The sequence below is a fragment of the Manis pentadactyla genome, chromosome 4 (assembly GCF_030020395.1).
Source record: "Manis pentadactyla isolate mManPen7 chromosome 4, mManPen7.hap1, whole genome shotgun sequence".
In the NCBI taxonomy this organism is placed as follows: Eukaryota; Metazoa; Chordata; class Mammalia; order Pholidota; family Manidae; genus Manis; species Manis pentadactyla.
This window is the reverse complement of record NC_080022.1, coordinates 40,476,914-40,503,552: the sequence shown is the minus strand read 5'-3', so window position 1 is coordinate 40,503,552 and position 26,639 is coordinate 40,476,914. Positions and strand designations below refer to the sequence as shown.

General features: G+C 35.5%; 1 protein-coding gene across 2 annotated transcripts in view; it reads left to right on the top strand.

Annotated features, from left to right (window-relative positions):
• Nucleotides 1-26,639, top strand: part of FAF1 (Fas associated factor 1) — a 559,668-nt gene that overhangs the window by 109,718 nt on the left and 423,311 nt on the right. The window lies entirely within an intron of this gene.

The following is a 26,639-nucleotide window of genomic DNA, read 5'->3' as shown; positions in this document are numbered from 1 at the left end:
AATTTTTTCTTTCTCTTTTTTTTCCTGAATATCGTTAACTTTCTTTCATTTCTTCTTGCTTTTTTTCTCTTCCTGATGTTCACAGTTTCTGAATTTTAGAATTCAAAGTGGTTTTTCATACTCATAAATGCTTACCTAAATATTTACATATACTGTTTAGAATATTGATTTATATTTTGTTTCTGCTTTATGTTTTTTTAAGGAGGAAATTTCCTTCAGTAGACAGTGCATGAAATTTCATTTTCTGACTTTTTTTGCAATAGCTCTTATATATTTGTTGATTTGTCTGTGTATGTTCATTTTTATGATAATGGAGTGATGTACAAGATTTTTATTTAATGGCGCCCTCTTCTGTCAGTTCAGCAAAGTTCAAATAACTTGAGCTGGATTTTTGGTTGGTTGGTTTTGGTGTGTGTGGCGCGGTGAGTTGAGGGGTGGTAAGGAGTAATGAATGATTTGATTTTTATGGTTCTCTTGTCTTATGAGACCCTAAATTTTCCCGTTTACTTCTTTTCCCCTACACTACTTAATTACCAAAGGGAGTTTCTCATTTTCTATTTGCTGTTTTTTCTCTGCAGAAGTTACGCTTCTTAAACTGTCCCTTTAAGTCATGCCTGCCCCATTAAGTTGTGCTTTTTTTGAAGTCCTTTCCCTGTAATCTTTGCTCTGATATGTTCATACACTTTTAGGGCTTTCAGACAGATAGGACTTAGTTCTCAGATAGTTTTAGAGCATTTTTAATCTTCTTTAGCTTCCGGGACTTTTCTCGATGTGTCTGGGTCTGTCTTTATGGTAGAGGGGAGGGACTAGGAATTTGAGGGATCATGTTCTGGGATTTGATAATTTTTTTTTCTTTATTCATAGTTATTTTGAAGTTTCAGTATTCTACAAGTCATGATGAGGGCATGATTTTTGCTCAGCTTTATCTTGATGTTTAGTATTGTTTGGATGGTGTAATAGGCTGGGTTCAATTGAGATATAGAAAACTACAGAGTAGGTTAAACAGATGAAGTTTAACATAATGACTGTGATAAATGAGTAAGCAGAAGTTATAAGGAAACTCTATATTGTAGGGCTGAGGTAGAGTACTAAAGGAAGGACAAATGTAGAAGGGATTTATTTATACTTCATTGAAAAACTAATTGAGCCCACTGAATAGAAAGTTAATATTTGGCTATGCCAGAAATGGTTTATAGTCACTGGACAAGTATTAGCACCCTCTAGTTTTCAGATGGGGTAGCAAATCAGTATTGTCAATGATGCATAGTGGGCTTTCATGGAGTTAAGGATTCTCTGGGTACAGGCAGGCAGCATGTGGAGGATGGGGGACTTTCAGGAGTTGCAGTGTGGTGTGAACCCTCTGGCCACAGGCAGGCTATATGTACAGGGGCTTACAGAGGGATTCAGGGTACTGGTTGGTAGACAGGGAATCTTTGGACACTCATTTCCATGTTGGGAAGGTCATGAAAAGATTATCACTAGGCCGAGACTGCTAATTTGCAGTGGGACCATGTTCTGGGCCCATAATGTGCAGAACTCCATTGGGTGTTCTCAGCCCACACTGCTGGCCCCCATGCTTCTGAATACCTACCGTGGTTTTGGATTTAGACAGAGATAGTTGGCCTTGGTAACATCTCTCTTCCCACCATCTGTCATGATACTCTATAAAGCTAATATATAATTCCAAAATGTGTTTATGTCCTTCACCTATTAATTCAAATATTGTATTGAATCTGTACTATGCTCCACCATTTTTCTAGATACTGGGAATATAGCAGTTAACAAGATAAACAAGGTCTAAGGTTATTGGAACTTGTAGTTTTGGGTGGGTTGGGAACCAGATTATCTGCAAGTAAACTTACAAATACACAATATAATTTTAGAAAATGATAAGTACCATGAAGAAAACAAGACAGGATTAAAGATATAGAGAGGGTTGTTATATATCGTGGATTCAGGTAAAGTTATTTTGTGGGGTAGCATTTTCTCTGATACCTGAGAATGAGGTATGTGAAGATCACCAGCTTTGTAATGATCTGAGAAAAAAAGAAAACATTTTGGAGACATAGGGAAGAACAAATGCAAAGGCCCTCAGGTGTGACCCAATGTGTGTTTAAAGAAGAGATCGTGGCAAGAGTATAGTGAACAAAGGAGAAAGAATGCTAACGAAAGTCAGAACAAGAGATAGGGATCTGATTCTGTAGGACTCCGGATAAGAATTTTGTTTGTATCAGTAGCATTTACACTTGGTAACTTATCACCCAAAAATGATTTTCTCATTAATGCATGAAACACTGAAATACATACTTAAAAATTATTTAGATTACAAAATAGTGTTCTCTTGCATTAGACCTCAAGTGACAGCTATATAATAACTGTCAATGAAGGAATTTAATGGAAGAACTCATTACTATTCTGAAGAAATCATTACCCAGACTCTTAGTTCATTTTGTATCTACTTCATTTTCACCATTTGAACTACATTGATCTAGGAGCTCAAAATCAGAATGAAAGTATTGGTTCTAGTCAGTCAATGTGAAAGGGTTAAATACTCTTAGTAAGTGTAATGAGGCTCAGTACAGTTAGTGTATCTGTACCCAGCACTCCTATTGTGAGTGACAAGACTCAATATATTTAGACAAAGTAAAACAGGATCTTACATTTTTGATAAGTGAGTGAAATGAAGTCCAGAATTCAAAGTAAGTTAGAGAGTACAATGAGGCCCTTGCATTCCTAGTCAGTCAGGAAGTATAACAGAGTCCAAATCTCTTAGTCTGGAAATGTAATGATCCAGCATTCCTAGTTAGTCAGAAAGTATAATGGTCCAGCACTTAACCAGATATTGCTTAGCAACTGGTATGAAGGTTTGATGGAAAGGAAATAGAAATCAATGGTGAAGGTGAAGTTTTGAAAGCATTAATTTACTCAAGCCATGCTTCTGACTTAGCTCCTTAAAATTTTATACCTCATATGTGGGTTTTTCTTTTTACTGTAATAAGTTGTTTTTAAAAATCTTTTACTGTCTGGCTTTTCATTCTCTCAGTATTTCTGTCTCCTGTCATATTAATTGATTGGTTAATTCAAAATGTTGCTTTTTTAGTAATGTCATATCTTTTTTTCTTTTTTCTGTTTGCTAGTCAAAGGCCTAGAGTTCTTACCTTATATTCCTTTTTATTAAAACCTTAAAGGCAAAGAAGCAAATGAAAAATATAACTAAGTTTAGCCTTTTTCTGAATTTACTACTATTAATTATATTTAAAAATATATTATTTGTGTTTTAATACATGGATAATAGATATAATTGGAAAAATTGCGAACTATATAAAAGCAACAAAGTAGAAAGGCACTTATAATCTGAAACTACAGCTTTTGTTTGATATTTTGGTATAGTTCCTTTTAGTCGTCTTCTCCTATGCTTATGTATAAGCATACATAAAATTGTATCATTTTTTAAAAACCTATTTTGCGTAACACATTTCTTAGAATTTTTTGAAACCTATGGATGGGAAAAAGTACCATAAAAGTTAAAGACAAAAATTTTATTTGCATCTTCAAAGAGATTTAGGAGTAGTCTATCAGCATGGGTCTTTTTCATTTACTGTCCTGTTTTGTTGCTGAAACTCTTTTAGATCTTACTCATTGCTTCAGTAGAGCCATTACTGCCCCAGATCTTTGAGCCAGGTTAATGCTGCAGTTGGGAATGTGAGGTTACTGTTACCACACTCATACTTCATATTCACTGTTAGCTATATTTGTTAAAGTACCACGTACTAAGGGCTGGGTCCATAGGGACTTTCAGTTTCAGTAATATGTAGTGTCAGTACCAATCTTATGTTAATAACCCATTGTAATTTTTTATTGACTAAGCAGTATTCCATTGTAAGATGCCCCACGACTTACTTAATTCATTTCCTATTGATACATATTTAAGTTCTCAGTTTTTCTCTATTTATTATAAACAAAACAGTGGTGCAGCAAATATACTTATATTACTTGTTTGACAATTTCCTTGTGATATATTCCTAGAAGTGAAAATGTTCAGTTAAATTTGATGTGAATTGTCTCATTGCATTTGTGAAATATACTAAGTTATAAGTAACAAAGTTTATCTTTGCTAACACTAGGCGGTATGGAGTATTTTTTTAGGTGTCATTTTTATGAAGTGAAATGCGTAGATCTTAAATATGCAATTAGATGAATTTTAACAATTCTATACATCTGTGTAAGTAATAACCTCTATCAATATATAGATCGTTTCCATTATCACAAGAGTTCTTGTGAATCTTCCTTATGTGTTTATAGGCCATTGATTTATACTTTTTGGTAAAGTACCTAGTCAGATCTTTTGTGCATTACATTTAGATTGTTTATCTTCTTATTTTACTGAGTTATGGACATTTTTTATAAAGACACTAGTCCTTTGTCAGATATATGTGTTGTAAGTATTTTCTTCCAATATATGGCTTACATTTCATTTTTTTAATTGAAGTATTGTTAATGTACAATCTGATACTGGTTTCAAATGTGCAACACAGTGGTTCAGCAGTTCCCCATATTATTAAAGCCTTGCCTACTCTAGTGCAGTTACTATTTATCAGCAGAGAAAGATGTTACAAAATCACTGACTATATTCTCCATGCTGTACTACCATCCCCATTTCATTTTCTTAATGATGTCTTTTGAAAAACAGAGGGATTTAATTTTGATGTTCAATTTATGAATTTTTTTTAGTGTTCATGCTTTTTTGTCCTATCTAGGAAGTCCTTGCCTTATACATGGTCACAAAGATTTTCTTTTCTGTTTTTCCCTAGAAGTTTTATAGTTTTAGCTTTTGTGTTAAGGTATATATCCATTTTGAGATGATTGTGAAGTATGGTGTGAGTTTAGATTTGAAGCTCTTTTTATTTTATTTTTTCGGTCAAATGGTGTCCAGTTGTTCCAGCCCCACTTTTGAAAAAGATTATTCCTTCCTCAGTAAATTACCTTATTGCCCTACTGAAAATTAAAACTTAAACTTACAGAAATGTTTTACTATGGCTTTGAGGAATGGGTTTGTTCATAGTGTTGTAGTATATGGAATCAGGATTTAGGCATTTTATTTCTAGAAGTTGATTAATTTGGATAAGCCTTTGTTTTAATTTTTTGCTTTTTTCCCTTTTTGTATATCTTGGGGTGGCTATAGTAGAATCTGATTTGTAATGTGATTATTTTCAGCAGGACATGTTCAGATTTTTTTCACTTTCTTTTTTAAATTACTAGTTTTGCCAAATTATCTTCTAGTATTGAGAGGTAAACAGGTTCATAGTCATCTGGAAATAGTTGTTAGAAGGATCTGACAGATCATGAGCTTCCTTTGGACACCACATTCTCCTTTCCTGTGAAAGCCTAAGATGTTAGATTTACCAAACAAAATCTGATCAACAATATTTAAGTTCATTTCTCCATTACTTGTATTTGCTTACATCTTTTTCTGTTGTCAGGCCAACAATGGTCATGGTCTTATGAAATTCTGGTTGAATATAACACCTGGAGATACAGTAATTTATAAATATGAAATAAGACTCAAGACTGTAAGTGCTGGACTTCCTTGCGTACCAAAAAATGTGCATTTTGAGTGTTTGGAAGTATGTGAACTTGGAGTTTGCGTGGCCTGCCATCCTGCTGTGGCCATTTGCTTGGTATTGATATCACCATTATAAACTAGTATAAGCAAATGTATTTCATGAGTAGGCAACAGCTTGATTTTTTTTACTATTATTTATAAAAATAATATAAATTTAGTTACTACAGAAATGAACTCCTTTTCTTCTGTTTTTCTACATGGTGCCAACAAGAAATGTGCAGTCATTAAGCAAGTGGCAGGCTAATAAGTGTATATTATTTTTATCAGAAAAACTTCTCTACTTCTTGCAATAGAGAGTTTTTTGTGCTCTGAATACATCAAGAAAACAGTAACTGAGGTCTTAGGAGTGCTTGTGATAGCACAACTAGGTTGAATATTCTCCCCCTAGTAGTTTAATAATAATCACTTTTTTCAGTGTTATACCCTGGTAGTGAGTACTGAAAAATCTTTAGATTCCAACTTTTCTCTCCCAGAGATTGGTTTGAGTTATAAATTTCAATCTGGTTGGATACTTTCATTGTTAAAATGATAAAAAGAGTTATTGTTAAATCTAAAAATAATAGTGATGTACATGTTTCTAGTTATCACATTTAAGAAATTTTTCAAAGTAAAACAAAATCCTGTGCATATGTCACTCTGAGAGAAAACCATGATTTTGTGATATTTATATTTACAAAAACTAGTAGCATCTTTGATAGCAGTTTGTTGTCACAGATATTTTCCAGAGAGATTCCAGAATACTGTTTTTTCTAGTTAGTACCTTATACATACCAATGTATACATTTACTGTATAGTTTTCTGTGGTTACCTGGATTTCTCGGATTAAAACTTTCTTAACAATTCAGATCTTTGAAAGGTACCAATTGTTGAATATCAGTTATAGATTCTTCACTTTTTTTTTTTAAAGAAGCATCTACCGCCTTATGGCTTCTGCAGGCTTTAGCCCAGGTGGTTTAGTCTGAAACCATCCTGTCTAGTACACCAAAGGAAATTTATGAAGTTGAGCATGCCTTATGATTTGATTTTGGTGGAGGGAGGTGAGAAGCACTTTGTGGTCTTAAAGGGCACATAGTATAAAAGAGTTTTCCTTTTCCCAATATATTCTACTATTTTCATAAAACTGATGACTGAATTGAGTTTCTGGGTTGGTTATGTGTTTGACACAATTGTTATGGTTATGGTTAGATCATAGAATTATGTCAATTGTTGTCTTTGACCTTACATAATGAAAATCATTTGATTAGCCTTTTACCTCTTTTGTAGATAACAAAGATTTCAAATTAAAGTCAATGCATGTAAGATGTTACAAGCTTCATAAAGAAGAACATCACCTATGTAGTGTTCTTGCCAAAAATGTTTAAATGAATCTAATCATGAAGAAACAATCAGACAAATTCAAATGGTGAATTACTGTATAAAATACCTGGTTTAAAATTGTTAGTGACAAGTAAAAGCAAAAAAAAAAAAGGTGGGGGAACTATTCTAGATTAAAGGAGACAGGAGACAAGACAGCTAAATGTAATCAATGCATGACCCTTAAATGGATCTAGAGCCAAAACAAGAACAACAAAAACAACACATATTTGTAAAGGGCCAATTGAGATAGTTGGAGAAATTTGAATATGCACTCTATCTTAGATGCAATATAGTGTCAACTTTTAAACTTTTTGAATGTCATAATGATATTGTGGTTATATAGGAGAATGCCCCTGTTCTTAAGTTTAAATACTGATGTAAAGTTTCATAATGTCTACAGGTTACTTTTAAATGTTTCAAAAATAAAATAATGTGTGTATAAGGCCAGAGAACATGAAAATAAATTTGGCAAAGTGTTAATAATTATTGAATTATGTGAAAGGTGTATTGGTGTTCATTGTACTGTTCTTTCATCTTTTCTCTAGCTTGAACTTACCAAAACAAAAATCTTGGGAGACCAAATCTCCACAAAGAGTAAAATTTGAATTTAGGATGGTGCCACTTTATTTTGGTTTGATTTTTTGTCTTTGATCATGTGTTTTGCAAGAGGTTATTTAATATTATATGCTCAGTATTTATTTATTAATTGATTTCCTGCATTTTAATAATGCTATTCCATGATTTAGTATGTTTTACAGTTTAAAGAATATATGTAAAGGATTATATACACACTATTCCCATTTTTGAAATAGGTAAGATAGGTGGTGTTTTCTTCATTTTACAGATGAGCAGTGTGAGGTTTAAAGAAGTATACCTAAGGTTATAGCCAACCACCTTCATGTTCAGATTTCTCTCCTAAGCGGAGTCCTCTCTCTGTCTAATCACTCAAATAAACATTTCCACCTGAATGTCCAACAGGTATCTTAAATGCAGTGTGCCAGTCGTCTTCTTCTTCTCTCTTTATATTCTGTTTTTAGTTTAACAGTGCTTTGATCTACCCAGATGGACCGGTCAGGCACCTGGATATCATTCTATAGTTTCCATCTTCTTATCTAATTGGCTCCATGGGAAGAAGAAATGGGAAAAGAGAACTAATATTTTCCATGTACCTATTCAATAATTATTCTATGTGTTTGCTGATTTCCATAAATCATATTAAACCCTCCCAGCAACCACTGTGTTGATGGTATCTCTATTTTTACAGTTCCATAGTAGAGATTAGGAAATAGGCTCAATGAAGTTAAGTGGTTTGACCTAAGTTACAGAGCTTATAAGGAATGAACTGAGATCTTACAATTTCTAAAGACTTCATTCTATCCAATGTTCCTAAGCAAATTTCTCTTACTTGTTATGACACTACCAATGCATGTCTCAGTTTGGATTACTGAAAGATCCTACTTAAGCAGTCTTTCTGCTGTCAACCTAATTTCTTTTAGTTCAGCTTCCATGCTGTTGCCAGAATGATCTTTCTAAAAAGCAAATCTGGTCTTACCACTTCTTTTCATTGATAGGATAAAATAGCAAACTAATTACATCATATGATATAGTACCTATCTACTTCTCTTTCCTCAACTTTACATGCTTCCTCACATCTACCCTACTCACCAGCCATGCTGAAAAAATAAATTGCAGCTGCTACCATCTGTCATGACTGCATGCCTTCATATTTGCTATTACCCTAGTTCTTTAACTCTTTACCATGTTATATGTTGCACTTATTGTGCAGGATTCTAAAGTCTTCCTAACACCTTCAACTGGTTGAGCTAAGTGTTTTTTCTTTGCTCTATGCATATTTCTATCATAGAACTACATTTTATCTGTTTTTTTTATACCTTTTTCTCTACAACTCTGAACTCATTGAGGGACATAGCTCACACATATGGGGTGCTCCATAAGTGTTAATGGACCTCCATCTAATCATAATACTACGAAAATACTTTTCCTTAGGGGACCTGGTGTATACTGGTTTTTCACAGACATTTTGCGACTTTAATACTTATTTGTTTTATTCATCCTCAGTACTGAATGGTAATTGGGGAACCTAATTTCTAGTTTGGGATCTGCCCCTTATTTAGTATACTCTTGTAGGTGAGTCAGGTAATTTTCTAGGCCTCAGTTACCTCATCCAGTTACTGACAGGTTGAATTAAATATTTTCTGACTCCCCTCCCCCATCTTTCCTTGTGATTGTGATGTTATGATTCCATCCAGGAGGTTTTTGAGCAGAAATGTGACACAATGACAGTGGTATTATAAGATTCCACTTTGACAGAATATCTATGATGGATTTGGAAGTGAATAGATTGGATAGATGCAGAGAAACCAGTTAAGAGAATAATGTGGTTTGATGAGTATCTGGAATAGGATCAGTAGTTGGGAAAGAAGAAGTAATCATGAGAGAAGCTTTACAATTTGAAATGGTAAGGGGAGAGTAAAGTCAGGTGTCTTCTGTCCAACTCCCTCTCCCCCACCAAATGGATTACAGGATTCAAAACCTGTATTGAAGTTTGTAGAAACCTAGATTTCTATTTCAATAGAAATGAAACTAGGGGAATAAAGGCATACGTCATTTTATTGCACTTCACTTCATTGCCCTCCACAGATGCATTTTTTACAAATTGAAGGTTTATGGTAACCTTGTATCTAACAAGTCTGTTAGTGCTATTTTTCTAACAGCATTTGCTCAGTTCATGTCTCAGTGTCATACTTTGGAAATTATTGCAATATTTCAAACTTTTTCATTATTACAAAATTTGTTATGGTGACCTGTGATCAGTGATCTTTGAAATCACTATTGGAGTTGTTTTGGAGTGCCATGAACCATACCCATGTAAGATGTTGAACTTAATTGATAATTGTTGTGAGTGTTCTGACTGCCCCAGCAACTGGCTGTTCTTCCCATCCCTCTCTCTCCTCAGGCCTCCCCATTCCCTGAGACACAGCAGTATTGAAATTAAGCCTATTAGCAATAACCCTACGGTGTTCTCTAAGTGTTTAAGTGAAAGAAGAGTTGCACTCTGTCACTTTAAATCAAAAGGTAGAAGTGATTAAGCCTAGTGAGGAAGACATGGAGAAAGTTGAGATAGGACAAAAACTAGGCCTCTTGCACCAGACTGTTAGCCAAGTTGTGAATGCAAAGGATTCTTGAAGGAAATTGTAAGTGCTTCACCAGTGAACACATGAATGATAAGAAAGCAAAACAGCCTTGTTGCTGACATGGAGAAAGCTTTAGTGGTCTGGATAGACGATCAAACCAGCTACAACATTCCCTTACGCCAAAGCCTAATCCAAAGCAAGGCCCTAACTCTCTGCTATAAAGGCTGAGAAAAGTGAGGAAACGGCAAAATAAAAGTTCGAAGCTAGCAGAGGTTGGTTCATGAGGCTTAAGGAACGAAGTGGCTCCGTAACATCAAACTCCAAGGTGAAGCACCATGTGCTTATGTAGAAGCTGCAGTAAGTTATCCAGAAGATATAGCTATAATAATTAAGGGATGTAGCTACAATAAACGACAGATTTTCAAGGTGTGCAACACAGCCTTCTGTTGGAAGAAGATGCCATCTGGGACTTTCACAGCTAGAGAGAAGTCAGTGCTTTGTTTCAAAGCTTAAGGACAAGCTTACTCTCTTCTTAGGAGCTAATGCAGCTGATGACTTAGGTGGAAGCCACTGCTCATATACCATTCTGAAAATCCTAGGGCCCTTCAGAATAATGCTTAATCTACTCTGCTTGTGCTCTACCAATTGAACAACAAAGCCTGGATGACAGCACATTTGTTTGCAGCGTGGCTTACTGAGTACTTTAAGCCTGCTGTTGAGATCTACTGCTTATAAGAAAAATTCCTTTCAAAATATTACTGCTCACTGACAATGCACCTAGTCGCCCAAGAGCTCTAATGGAGATGTATAATGAGATTAATATTGTTTTCATGTTTGCTAAGACAGTATTCATTCTGAAGCCCATAGATCAAGAAGGCATTTTTTGACTTACAAGTCTTATTATTTAAGAAAGACATTTCCTAAGGCTATAGCTGCCATGGATAGTGATTCATCTGATGGAAGGGACAGAGTACATTGAAAACCTTATGAAAAGGATTTACCATTCTAGATGCCATGTAGAACATTTGTGATTCATGGGAAGAGGTGAAAATATCAGCATTAACTGGAGTTTGGAATAAGTTTATTTCAACCCTCATGGATTTGAGTGGGGGAAGTAAGTGCACATGTGGAAATAGCAAGAGAACTAGAATTAGAAGTGGAGCCTCAAGATATGACTGAGTTGCTGCAATCTCATGATAAAACTTTAATGAATGAGGATGCTTCTTATGGGATGACCAAAGAAAGTGGTTTCTTGAAATAGAATATTTTCTTTGTGAAGATGCTGTGAAGATTGAGATGACAGCAAGGGATTTAGAAAATTACATAAACTTAGTTGATTAAGCAGTGACAGGTTTAAGAAGATGGACCTCAATTTTGAAAGAAGGTCTATTGTGGGTAAAATTCTATCAGATAGCATTACATGCTGTAGAGAAATTGTTCATGAAAGGAAAAGTCAATAGATGTGGCAAACTTCCCTGTTGTCTTAGGTTAAGAAATTGCCACAGCTGTAGCAAATTTGAGCAACCACCACCCTGATCAGTCAGCAGCCATTAACATCAAGGCAAGACCCTCCACCAGCAAAAAGATTGTAACTCACTCAAAGCTCAGATGTTAGTTAACACTTTTTAGCAGTAACATATTTTTTAAATCAAGGTATGTGCACTGTTTTTTTTAGACATATTACTATTTATTGCACACTTAATAGACTATAGTAGAATATAAACAATTTTATATGCACTGGGAAACCAGAAAATTCATTTGACTCACTGTGATACTCATTGTGGTGGTCTGGGACTGAATCCCCAGTATTTCCAAAGTATGCCTGTAAACACCTTGAATTGTCTCTAATTTCTGCCTTAGCTTCAAAAGAGAGTAAGAAATGGAACTTCATTACCAGATATGTAGTCATTCCAGATTTACACAGAAAATACCTTATTTTCCCACTTGAGGGAAAGCTCCCTAAAAACAGAGAGAGAGGGTTATCATTCAGAAGCAGCAAAAACAGGAAAAAAGATTGGAAAACTCTAATAAAAAAACCCCCACTATTTGAACATGTTCATTATATTCAAAGACTGAAGTTTTTGGTTTTGAGAGTTTCGTCACTGGGATATGCACTGTGGAGAAGGTCTCTTGCTAGTATTTTTGCATTTGCACTCTTAAATTTAACATTTGTTGAGCTCTCATACTTGTCAGCTGGGAGCTTTAGAAAATTTCTTTACTGTAAGGATGCTACTGGCACTTATTTCTCCAGACAGTCAAGAAATCCAAAAAATTCTGGTATAAAATTCATACTAAGTCTGAAAAGTGCCATGAACGATCACTTTGATCCTGTCACTACTGCTGGATTCTGTGCCAGTATGGGACAATGGTAACAACCATCGAGGCAGGTGGTGTTAACGTCTCTACTACTCTAAAAGCTCTTAATAATGGTTACACTGGATTTGAAATATGTTGAGAGGGAGTGTATTGGTTTTCCGCATTACATCCTTTATGTTTTCCCTACCACACTGTACATTCATGTTTCTCATAGCAAGTATATTTGTTTCCTGGGGTTGCTGTAACAAATTACTGTAAACTTGGCATCTTAAAACAAGAGAAATTTACTCTCTTACAAGTTTGAAGGCCAGAAATACAAAATCAATATTTTGGCAGGGTCATATGCCTTCTGAAGGGCTTAGTGGAGAATCCTTTTTTGCCTGTTCCAGTTTCTGATGGCTTCTGTTGTTCTTTGGCTTATGGCACCCTAACTCCATTCTCTGCCTCCAGCTTCAAATGGCCTTTTTTTCTATGTGTCCTATTTTTTTCTTTGATAAGGATATTGTTTTTGAATTTAGGGCTCACCCTATTCCAGTATTATCTCATCTGAATCCTTACCTTACTCACATCCATAAAGACTATTTCCAAACAAGGTCACATTTTTAGGTTATACCTTAACATGAGTTTTATTGGCATCCTATTCAACCCACTACAGGAAAGTGCTGGCAATTCGAGGTAACTCTAACTGGTGGAGACTTTGTTTTCTTTTGATAGTTTTCATTCATTTGTTCAACAAACGTTTAATGAACTCCAACACTGTATTGGGGGAGGTTTCAAGAAAGATGGACTGGACAGTCTTTGCTCTTCAGGAGCTCGCAATATATTTGGAAGGCAGATATATACCTCAGTATCTGCACTACAATATGACAGGCTGGGTAATAGAGACTTACACAAGTTGCTGAATACACCTATTTATTCATCCTGTAATTTTTGTAGAGGGATGCAGGAGGAAGGAGATAAAAGGAGAGTCAGGAAAGATTTCATAAAAGAGGTGACATTTGACTCATGAAGGAAAACAAAGAAGTTACTGAGACAGAGGTAATATCAGGTGCAAAGACACTGTGGGTTGAAAGAGAGTAACTTAGGAAACTACAGATTCTAAAGTGCCACCAGATCATAGAAAATGTGTGGAAGAATGAGAATAAATAAGGTTTTGTTTTTTTTGCAACATTGACCTCCTTATCCTGGGCTGCAGTAATCCTATGAACACTACAGTACATTTCTTCAAATCCCTTTTCATGTTTCTCCTTCCTGTGAAAATTGAAAAGTTGATTTTTCTAGCCCCTTTGAAGTTAGATAGAAACCATCCCTCCCTTTTTTCTCTTCTTCCTCCATTCTTCTCTTCTCCTAAGCTGTAGTCATAAATGGAAGGTGTATTCATATGATAGAGCTACAATATTGGAGTAGCCTGAATCACTGAGTCACTACATTGAAGTCATAGATCCTGGAGAATTACCCATAATTTCAACAAATTTTGCATGAGAGTGAGAAACTTTTTGATTTGTTAAACTACCAGAATTGGGGTATTTGTTACTGCAGTATAGCTTATGCTGTCCTGAGTTAACATAAATTTTTAAAACTTTTAAATATCCCCCCAAATTGAAATTAAAAATGGCAGAAGAATCTAGTTGCTAGTTTTATATTTTAGATTGAAAATGTATTTCAAATGCAATTATATATTTTAAAGTTATTGCATTTTATAGTAATAAAAGTCAAATGGGTTCATTTTATAAAATTTAAAAATATATAGACTAGCTATCTGTTATGAATGAGTGCTGTTAATAATTTGACTTAAGTCTCTCCCCCAAAAGATTCTCTTATAAATTATTATTATTTTTTTTAAATTTTTTATAAAGGTATGATTGATATACACTCTTACGAAGGTTTCACATGAAAAAACAATGTGGTTACTATATTCACTCATATTATCAAATCCCCACTCATACCTCAATGCAGTCACTGTCCATCAGTGCAGCAAGTTGCCAGAGATCCACTGTGTCCCTTCTCTGTGATACACTGTTCTCCCATGATCCCCCACACCATGTGTACTAAACATAATACCCCTCAGTCCCCTTCTCCCTCCCTCCCCACCCACCCTCCCACAACCCCTCCCCTTTGGTAACCACTAGTTCCTTCTTGGAGTCTCTGAGTCTGCTGCCATTTTGTTCCTTCAGTTTTGCCTCATTGTTATACTCCACAAATGAGGGAAATCATTTGGCATTTGTCTTTTTCTGCCTGGCTTATTTCACTGAGCGTAATGTCCTCCAGCTCCATCCATATTGTTGCAAATGGTAGGATTTGTTTCTTTCTTATGGCTGAATAGTATTCCGTTGTATATATGTACCACTCTTCTTTATCCATTCATCTACAGATAGACACTTAGGTTTCTTCCATATCTTGGCTATTGTAAAAAGTGCTGCGATGAACATAGGGGTGCATATGTCTTTTTGAATCTGAGAAGTTGTATTCTTTGGGTATATTCCCAGGAGTGGGATTCCCAGGTGAAATGGTACTTCTATTTTTAGTTTTTTAAGGAACCTCCATATTGCTTTCCACAATGGTTGAACTAGCTTACATTTCCACCAGCAGGGTAGGAGGGTTCCCCTTTCTCCGCATCCTCACCAACATTTGTTGTTCTTAGTCTTTTCAATGCTGGTCATCCTTACTGGTGTGAGGTGATATCTCATTGTGTTTTAATTGCATTTCCCTGATGATTAGTGATGTGGAGCATCTTTTCATGTGTCTGTTGGCCATCTGAATTTCTTCTTTGGAGAACCATCTCTTCATATCCTCTGCCCATTTGTTAATTGGGTTATTTGCTTTTTGGGTGCGGAGGTGTGTAAGTTCTTTATATATTTTGGATGTTAACCCCTTGTCGGATATGTCATTTACAAATATATTCTCCCATACTGTAAGATGCCTTTTTGTTTTGTTGATGATGTCCTTTGCTGTACAAAAACTTTTTAGTTTGAGGTAGTCCCATGAGTTCATTTTTGCTTTTGTTTCCCTTTCTCGAGGAGACGGGTTCAGAAAGAAGTTGCTCATGCTTATTTCAGGAGATGTTTGCCGTTGTTGTCTTCTAAGACTTTTATGGTTTCATGATTTGCGTTCAAGTCTTTAATCCATTTTGAGTTTACTTTTTTGTGTGGGGTTAAACAATAATCCAGTGTCATTCTCTTGCATGTAGCTGTCCAGTTTTGCCAACACCAGCTGTTGAAGAGGCCGTCATTTCCCCATTGTATGTCCTTGGCTCCTTTATCATATATTAATTGACCATATATGGTTGGGTTCATATCAGGGCTCTCTAGTCTGTTCCATTGGTCTATGGGTCTGTTCTTGTGCCAGTACCAAATTGTCTTGATTACTGTGGCTTTGTAGTAGAGCTTGAAGTTGGGGAGTGTAATTCCCCTCACTTTATTCTTCCTTCTCAGGATTGCTTTGGCAACTCGAGGTCTTCTGTGGTTCCATATGAATTTTAGAATGATTTTCTCTAGTTCATTGAAGAATGCTGTTGGTATTTTGATAGGAATTCAATTGAATCTATAGATTGCTTTAGGCAGGATGGCCATTTTGACAATATTAATTCTTCCTATCCATGAGCATGGCATGTGTTTCCATTTATTGTTATCTTCTTTAATTTCTCTCATGAGTGTCTTGTGGTTTTCAGAGTATAGGTCTTTCACTTCCTTGGTTAGGTTTATTCCTAGGTATTTTATTCTTTTTGATGCAATTGTGAATGGAATTGTTTTCCTGATTTCTCTCTCTGCTGGTTCATTGTTAGTGTATAGGAATGCCAGAGATTTCTGTGTATTAATTTTGTATCCTGCAACTTTGCTGAATTCAGATATTAGGTCTAGTAGTTTTGGAGTGGATTCTTTAGGGTGTTTTATATACAATATCATGTCTTCTGCAAACAGGGACAGTTTAAGTTCTTCCTTTCCAATCTGGATGCCTTTTATTTCTTTGAGTTGTCTGATTGCCATGGCTAGGACCTCCAGTACTATGTTGAATAAAAGTGGGGAGAGTGGGCATCCTTGGTTCCTGATCTTAAAGGAAAAGCTTTCAGCTTCTTGCTGTTAAGTATAATGTTGACTGTGGGTTTGTCATATATGGCCTTTATTATGTTGATGTACTTGTCCTTTATACCCATTTTGTTGAGAGTTTTTATCATGAATGGATGTTGAATTTTGTCAAATCCTTTTTCAGCATCTATGGAGATATTCATGTGGTTTTTGTCCTTTTTGTTGATGTGGTGGTTGATGTTCGTGGATTTTCGAATGTTGTACCATCCTTGCATCCCTGGCATAAATCCAACTTGATCATGATGGATGATCTTTTTGATATATTTTTGAACTCGGTTTGCTGATATTTTGTTGAGTATTTTTGCATCTATGCTCATCAGGAATATTGGTCTGTAATTTTCTTTTTTGTGTTGTCTTTGCCTGGTTTTGGTATTAGAGTGATGCTGGCCTCATAGAATGAGTTTGGAAGTATTCACTCCTCTTCTATTTTTTGGAAATTTTTAAGGAGAATGGGTATTAGATCTTCACTAAATGTTTGATAAAATTCAGTAGTGAAGCCATCTGGTCCAGGAGTTTTGTTCTCAGGGAGGTTTTTGATTACCAGTTCAATTTCATTGCTGGTAATTGGTCTGTTTCAATTTTCTGTTTCTTCCTTGGTCAGCCTTGGAAGGTTGTATTTTTCTAGAAAGTTGTCCATTTCTTCTAGGTTATCCAGTGTTAGCATATAATTTTTCATAGTATTCTCCAATAATTCTTTGTATTTCTGTGGTGTCTGTAGTGATATTTTCTTTCTCATTTCTGACTCTGTTTATGTGTGTAGACTCTCTTTTTTTCTTGATAAGTCTGGCTAGGGGTTTATTTATTTTGTTTATTTTCTCGAAGAAGCACCTCTTGCTTTCATTCATTCTTTCTATTGTTTTATTCCTCTCAATTTTATTTATTTCTGCTCTAATCTTTATTATGTCCTGCCTTCTACTGACTTTGGGCCTCATTTGTTGTTCTTTTTGTAGTTTCATAAATTGTGAGTTTAGACTGCTTATATGCAGTTGTTCTTCTTTCTTGAGGTAGGCCTGTACTGCAATATACTTTTCTCTTATCACAGCCTTGGCTGCGTCCCACAAATTTTGCGGTGTTGAATTATTGTTGTCATTTGTCTCCATATATTGCTTGATCTCCGTTTTTATTTGGTCATTGATCCATTGGTTATTTAGGAGCAAACATGCCTCTATGTGTTTGTGGGATTTTTCATTTTCTTTGCGTAATTTATTTCTAGTTTCATAGCTTTGTGATCTGAGAAACTGGTTGGCACAATTTCAGTATTTTTGATTTTACTGAGGCTCTTTTTATGGCCTAGTATATGATCTATTCTTGAAAATGTTCCATGTGCACTTGAGAAGAATGTGTATTCTGTTGCTTTTGGGTGTGGAGTTCTGTAGGTGTCTGTTAGGTCCATCTGTTCTAATGTATTGTTCAGTGCCTGTGTCTTCTTACTTATCTTCTGTCTGGTTGATCTGTTCTTCAGAGTGAGTGGAGTGTTGAAGTCTCCTAGAATGAATTCATTGCATTCTATTTCCCCTTTTAATTCTGTTAGTATTTGTTTCACATGTGTGGGTGCTCCTGTGTTGGGAGCATATATATTTTTAATGGTTATATCTTCTTCTTGGATTGACCCCTTTATCATTATGTAATGTCCTTCTTTGTCTTGTTACTTTCAGTGTTTTGAAGTCTATTTTGTCTGATACAAGTACTGCAACTCCTGCTTTTTTCTCTCTGTTAGTTGCATGAAATATCTTTTTCCATTCCTTCACTTTTCTTCTGTGTATGTCTTTGGGTATAAAATGAGTCTCTTGCAGGCAGCATATAGATGGGTCTTGTTTTATTTATCCATTCAGTGACTCTATGTCTTTAGATTGGTGCATTCAAACCATTTACATTTAGGGTGATTATCGACAGGTATATGCTTAATTGCCATTGCAGGCTTTAGATTCGTGGTTACCAAAGGTTCAAGGTTAATTTCCTTACTATCTGAGTGCCTAACTTAACTCACTTAAGATGCTGTTACAAACACAATCTAAAGGTTCTTTTCTTTTTCTCCTCCTTTTTCTTTCTCCTCCATTCTTTATATATTAGGTGTCATATTCTGTATTCTTTGTCTATCCCTTGATTGACTTTGGGGATAGTTAATTTAATTTTGCATTTACTTAGTAATTAGCTGTTCTACTTTCTTTACTGTGGTTTTATTTCCTCTGGTGACCGCTATTAAACTTAGGGATCACTTCCATCTATATCAGTTCCTCCAAAATACACTGTAGAGATGGTTTGTGGGAGGTAAATTCTCTCATCTTTTGCTTATCTGCAAGTTGTTTAATCCCTCCTTCAAATTTAAATGATAATCTTGCCAGATAAAGTAATCTTGGTTCCAGGCCCTTCTGCTTCATTACATTAAACACATCATGCCACTCACTTCTGGCCTGTAAGGTTTCTGTTGAGAAGTCTGATGTTAGCCTGATAGGCTTGCCTTTGTATGTGATCTTATTTCTCTGTCTGGCTGCTTTTAATAGTCTGTCCTTATCCTTGATCTTTGCCAATTTTATTACTATTTGTCTTGGTGTTGTCTTCCTTGGGTCCCTTGTATTGGGAGATCTGTGGATCTCCATGGCCTCAGAGACTATCTCCTTCTGGGGAAGTGTTCAGCAACTACCTCTTCAGAGACACTTTCTATCCCTTTCTCTTTCTTTTCTTCTTCTGGTATCCCTATAATGCGAATATTGTTCCGTTTGGATTGTTCACACATTTCTCTCAATATTCTTTCATTCTTAGAGGTTCTTTTTTCTCTCTGTGCCTCAGCTTCTTTGTATTCCTCTTCTCTAGTTTCTATTTCATTTATCATCTCCTCCGCTGTACCCAGCCTGCTTTTAATACCCTCCATCGTGCTCTTCAACAATTGGATCTCTGACCTGAATTCATTCCCGAGTTCTTGGATATCTTTCTGTACCTCCATTAGCATGTTGATGATTTTTATTTTGAACTCCCTTTCAGGAAGAGTTGTAAGGTCCATATCATTTAAATCTTTCTCGAGTTAATATTAATTTTACTATGGACCATGTTCCTTTGGCGTTTAATTTTTATATCTGGCGCCCCCTATTGTCCAGAAGCTCTACTCTGGAGCTGCTCAGCCCCTGAAGCAATGTTGAGGGGTCACAGGGGAACGATATTGGTGCCTAGGGGGAGGAAAGAGCCGTTCCCTGCTTCCTGGCTGCTGTGTCTGTCTTCACTGCCTTAAGCAGTGGGCCCAGCACACAGGTATAAGCTTTTGTCCCAGAGCAGCCAGATATGGATCCCTGCTTTCCAGAAGTGGCTGGAATCTCAGTCTCTCCAGGAACTCCGCCTGTCCCAGCTTTCCAACCTGGTAATCATGCGAGTATCATGAAAGCACCATGAAATGTAGGTTTGTGCTCCCAGAGCAGATCTCTGGAGCTATGTATTCAGCAGTCCCAGGCCTTCCACCCCCTCCCTGCTCCATTTCTCTTCCTCCTGCCAGTCAGCTGGGGTGGGAGAAGGGCTTGGGTCCTGCCTGGCCACAGCTTTGGTACATTACCCTGTTCCGTGAGGTCTTCTCTTTTCTCCAGGTGTATGTAGTCTGGCACCGTCCTCTTTCCTGTTGCTCTCTCAGGATTAGTTGCACCAACTATATTTTCTAATTGTATCCAGTTTTTGGAGGAAGACTTTTTCTCTCCTCTCACGCTGCCATCTTTAATCTATCCATAAATTATTTTTAATATTTTAAATGTCAAAATATTTTTATAAAGCATGATTTTTAGTGGCTTCATCATATTCTATCATGGAACACTGTATTTAACCAGCCCCAAATTATTATTCATTTTCTAATTTTTTATAATATATGCACCAAAGAATATATCTTGGTAGATAAAATATGTTTAAAAAATCCTTTATTATTTCCTTAAACCAAATACCTAAGAATGGAATTGCTGGTTTAAAGGGAACTCCTCCCTGAAACCTTTTTTAGTGCTTTTGATACCGTAGCAAATTAACCTCTATCGAGTTTGCATCTGTTTGCAGACTCACAACAGTATGTGAGAAAGGCTTTTCATAATTCTTAGCAACACTAGATATGTTCATATGTGCATTTATATTTGCTAGTCTGATAAGTAAGCATGTCTTTTTTGATTTTCATTTCTTTGGTCGAGATTTTGTATTTCCATATGTTGCATTTGTCATTTATATTTATTCCCTGTGATGTTTATATCCTTTGTCCACTTTTTCAGTTATTACAGATATTCTTTTGTGAATTTCTATAACCATCCATTAAAAACGTACTTTTTAAAAAAACGGTCATGTACATGCACCCATTTCCTCCCCCCCCCATTTTGTCACTAAATTTATTTATGGTGTTCTTGAATATTACACATTTTTATTTTTTTTTGTGATCAAATCTGTCACCTTTTTAATTTTTTCCTTTCTTAGTATGCTTAGATGTAACTTTTTTAAGAGCAGATTAAATTTGCAATTTGCACATATATTTCTCCTACCACTTCTGTTTTTTAAATATTTTTTCACATCTAGCTCTTTAATTTACATAGGCTCTGTTATTATATAAATAATAACCTAAGCTGCTTCTTTTCTTGGTTAATCAGTTGTTAATTTCAGTTAACCAGGAACTTTTTTTTTTTTTTACAAGCACTCTCTCTTCAACTTGAAATGTTACCTTTAGCATATATTGAAATTTTCTATGTACTAGGGTTTCTTTTGGTCCCTTTGATTTTAAAAATCTATTCTTGAACTAGCTTCAAGTGGTTTTTCTTAACGTAACTTTATAATACTTAAATATTATGGATGTATGCATTGTCATTACCCTGCTTTTACAAAAATGTTTTGCTTGTTTTCAGCTGTTTTTTTCCTTCTGGATAGGTTTTAGAATTATTTTGTTAAGGTTACAAAAACAAAATATTGGTATTACTGTTGGAATTTCTTTATTCTTAAAAGGCAACTGTGAGAAATTGGCATCATTCCAGTAGTCTTTCCATTCAGGAATAGCTTCCCAATCCTTCAGATTCTCATTTTATGTTCTTTAGCACAGGTTTAGATGTGTTTATTTTTTATTTGATTTTTATGTTAAAGTGATATGAGAAAACACTGGAGATAATAAGACTTTGAGCCCTGAAGGAAGCCACAATATAGAATAATTTATCTGTGTGATAAACTAGTAACAAATTCTATTTGGATTATAAAATGTAGAAAAACTTGGAAATGTTCTATAAAAGATGTATTGCTTGGCAAATGGAAATCAAAACCACAATGAGATATTACCTCACACCAGTCAGTATGATCACTATCCAAAAGACAAAAAATAACATGTGTTGGCGAGGATGTGGAGGGAAGGGAACCCTCCCACACTTTTGGTGGGAATGTCAATTGGTGCAGCCACTGTGGAAAGCAATATGGAGGTTCCCCAAAAAACTAAAGATAGAAATACCATTTGATCCAGTAATTCAACTTTTAGGAATTTACCCAAAGAAAAAATCCATGATTTGAAAAGATATATGCACCCCTATGTTCATTGCTGCATTATTTACAATAGCCAAGATATGGAAGCAACCTAAGTGTCCATCAGTAGATGAATGGATAAAGAAGATAGAGTACATAAACACAATGGATATTATTCAGTCATAAAAAGAAAAGAAATCCTGCCACTTGCAACAACATGGATGGATGTAGCGGATATTATGCTCAGTGAAATAAGCCAGGTAGAGAAATACAGATACCATATAATTTCACGTATTTGTGGAATATAAAAACAAAGCAAAACAGAATGCACAAAACAATAGTAGACTCATAGACTCTGAGAAGTGACTGGTGGTTACTATTGGGGAGGGAAGAGTGAGGGGGTTAAAGGGGCACAAAAATTCTCAGTCATAATGTAGGTCGGTCACAAGAATAGTAGAACAGCATGGAGAATACAGCCAGTGATTTTGTACCATCTTTCTATGTTGACAGACAGTAGCTGTACTAGTGGGGGTGATGATTTAATAATATCGGTAACTGTTGAACCACTGTGTTGTATACTTGAAACTAAAATAAGACTGTATATCAATTAAAAAAAAGATGTACTGCTTGCTAAAAATGGTCAATCTGAATTGGTCAGGTAATCATTCTGAATTGATGAACTGATTGTCGCAGAAAATTTATGAGAACATCTTTTTTTCAATGTCTCTGAGTCTTAAATGACACCCTAACGATCTTGAGGAGAGGGTTAAACAGCTTGTGTTTACTGTAGATCTGTGATGTGGATGTAGATTGTCTTCCATCAGTTTTCCTGATCCTAAAAGAGGCATAGAAGGCACCAGGGTTTGGTTGGTGCAACTGTACCAGATTCCAATGACCAAAGTATTACTTTTTTTTAAACAATTTTTAATTGAAACATAGTTGATGTACAATATTATATTGGTTTTAGGTGTGCAAGATAGTGATTCAACAATTATAATATATTATTGAGTGCTCACCACATAAATGTAGTTAGTATACAATAACATTACAGTATTATTGACTGTATTCCTTATTCTGTACTTTGATCCCTGTGACTAATTTACTTTATAAATGGAAGATTGTGCCTCTTTATCTCTTTTACAATTTTGCTCAATTCTACCCTACTTCCCTGTGGCAACAACCAGTTTGTTGTTCTGTGTTTATGAGCCTGTTTCTTTTTTGTTTGATGACCAAACTGTCTTACTTTTATAACCTCATAATTCTTTTTAAGCTACTAACAATGCTTTTTTATTTGGAATGACATTTCTCTTATTTTACTCACTTGCAAAAGCAGTTTGGCTCGTGAGGACTAAACAACTGAAATGCTGGCCCCTGGTTTGTCAATAATTGGCAGCTCAGTTACAGGATGCAGTATAGCTGCCCAGATTTAGAGAAACAAATAGAATAGGAAAAAAGAGAAGGGTGTATGGGTAGTTTCTTGGTTTCCTGATATTTCCACTCAATAGTACAAAGTACTCTGAAAATGGAATAGATTTTTGGGAAAGGGGTGTTTCCTTTAATCCTGAGCAGCAGTTTTAGTTTCCTACTTACCTTGGCACAGAAGCCTGTTTTTCTCTTGTGGAATGTGTTGAGGAAGGCAGCAGATGGGTGTCAACACTGTTGAGGTTAGGCTGTAATGAGAAGCTGCTTAGTTGAGGATTAATCAATTAATGGTTTACAGCACATGTTGTTAGTATTTCACAACAGATAAGATATGTGAAAATCAAATTGTAAGACTTCATTGAACAAGAATTTAAAAGTATAGTGCCTTTGTGTATTCTGCTCCACCGAACAACACACCTTTCTGATTGGCCTGGTTCCATTTTACACCCTTATGTCAGAGTATTGCTCCTTGCAGTAATGGACCTCTTTACTGCATGTCCCTCTGCATTATGATGGTACCTACCACACTACCTCTTTCACAGAACTGTTGCATGAATTACATTACTGTCAGCAGAGTATGAGAGTTTCAGTTGCTCTAAATCCTTACTAGCATTTGGCATTGTCAACCTTTTTATTTTTATATATTCTCTTGGGCATATAGGGATGTTCCATTGTGGTTTTAAATTTATACTTCCCTGATTACTAACTATCATTTGGGTATACCCATTCAGATCTCTTATTTTTCTATTGAATTGTATGTCTTTATCCTGTTGATATATTAAAGTTCTGTATATTTTGTAATTAGGAGCTCCTAGTTGGATGTGTTGTAAAAGTCGTCTTCCATTTTCTGGCTTGCCTTTCTGCTTTTTTAATGTGGTCCTTAAAGAGCAAGAAAGACTCATTTCAGTATAGCTCCATTTACTAATCATTTCCTTTATTGAATTTGCTTTTCGGGGCCTGTTTTTTAGAGAAGTCTCTGCTTACCCTAAGCACATGAAGCTTTTTTAGATGTTTTCTTTTAGAAACTTTACTGTTTTTGCTCTTTCATTTAGACTTGTAATTTAGCTAGAGTTGATTTTTGTGTGTGGTATGAGATCAGCTCTAGTTTTTTTGTTTTGTTTTGTTTTTCTCATGGATATCCATTTGACTGTCATTCATTGAAATGATCATTCTTTTCCTACTTCTCTTCAATTTCATCTTTGTCATAAAGCAAGTACTCCTATATGTATGTGTATTTTTCTGATTTCTATTTTGTTTCATCCTTGCCTAGCCTTGCTTCAGTACTACCTGTTTGATCTACTGAAAGGAAAATCTTGATAATCTGATCTTGTAGGTTCTTGTACTTTGTCCCCTTCAAGATTGTCTTGGCTATTCTTGGATCTTTGCATGTTCATATATATTTACAATCCATTGGTCAATTTCCACAAAAATATCTGCCAGGGTACTTGTATCAGACAAAATAGACTTCAAAACAAAGTAGCAAGAGACAAAGAAGGACATTGCATAATGATAAAGGGGTCAGTCCAACAAGAGGTATAAGCATTATAAATATCAATGCACCCAACACAGGAGCACTGACATATGTGAAACAAATACTAACAGAATTAAAGGAGGAAATAGAATGCAATGCATTCATTTTAGGAGACTTCAACACACCACTCACTCCAAAGGACAGGTCAACCAGACAGAAAATAAGTAGAGACAGAGGCACTGAACAACCTATTAGAACAGGTGGACCTAACAGTCACCTACAGAACTCCACACCCAAAAGCAGCAGAGTACACATTCTTCTCAAGTGCACATGGGAAATTTTCCAGAATAGACCACATACTAGGCGCCTAAAGAGCCTCAGCAAATTCAAAAAGGTTGAAATTCTACCAACCAACTTCTCAGATCACAAAGGGATAAAACTAGAAATAAATTGTATAAAGAAAACAAAAGGGCTCACAAATACATGGAGGCTTAACAACATGCTCCTAAATAATCAATGGATCAATGACCAAATAAAAACAGAGATCAAGCAGTATGTGGAGACAAATGAAAAGAACGGCTCAATGCCTCAACTTTTGTGGGATGCAGTGAAGGCAGTTCTAAGAGGAAAGGATATAGCAATCCAGACCTATGTAAAGAAGGAAGAACAATCCCAAATAAATAGTCTAAATTCACAGTTATTGACACTTAAAAAAGACGAACAAATGAGGCCCAAAGTCAGTAGAAGGAGGAACATAATAAAGACCAGAGAAAAAATTAAATAAAATTGAGAAGAATAAAACAATAGAATAATTAATGAAATCAGGAGCTGGTTCTTTAAGAAACTAAATAGATAAACCTCTAGCAAGACTTATGAAGAAATAAGAGAGTCTACACACATAAATAGAATCAGAAATAACAAAGGAAAAATCAACTACAACACCACAGAAATACAAAGAATTATTAGAGAATAATATGAAAAATTATATGCTAACAAACTGGATAACCTAGAAGAAATGGACAACTCTTTAGAAAAATGCAACCTTCCAAGACTGACCTAGGAAGAAACAGAAAATCTGAACAGATTGATTACCAGCAATGAAATGGAATTGGTATTCAAAAAACTACTCAAGAACAAAATCTCCAGACCAGATGACTTCACTGCTGAATTTTATCAGACATTTAGAAAAGACATAATACCCATTCTCCTTAAAGCTTTCCAAAAAATAGAAGAGGGGGTATGCTTCCAAACTCATTCTATGAGGCCAGCATCACTCTAATACCAAAATGAGGCAAAGACATCACAAAAAAAGGAAACAATAGACCAATATCCCTGATGAACATAAATGCAAAAATACTCAACAAAATATTGGTAAACCAAATTCAAAAATACATCAAGAGGATCACACATCATGATCAAGTGGGGTTCATCTCAGGGATGCAAGGATGGTACAGTATTCGAATATCCATCAACATCATCCACTGTATCAATAAGAAGTGGATCACATGAATATCTCCATAGATGCTGAAAAAGCATTTGACAAAATTCAACACCCATTCATGATAAAAACTCTCAACAAAATGGGTATAGAGGGCAAGTACCTCAACAAAATAAAGGCCCTATATGATAAACCCACAGCCAACATCATACTTAAGAGTGAGAAGGTGAAAGCTTTTCTTCTAATACCGGGAACAAGACAAGGATGCCCACTCTCCCCACTTTTATTCAACATAATACTGGAAGGCCTGGCCATGGCAATCAGACAACAC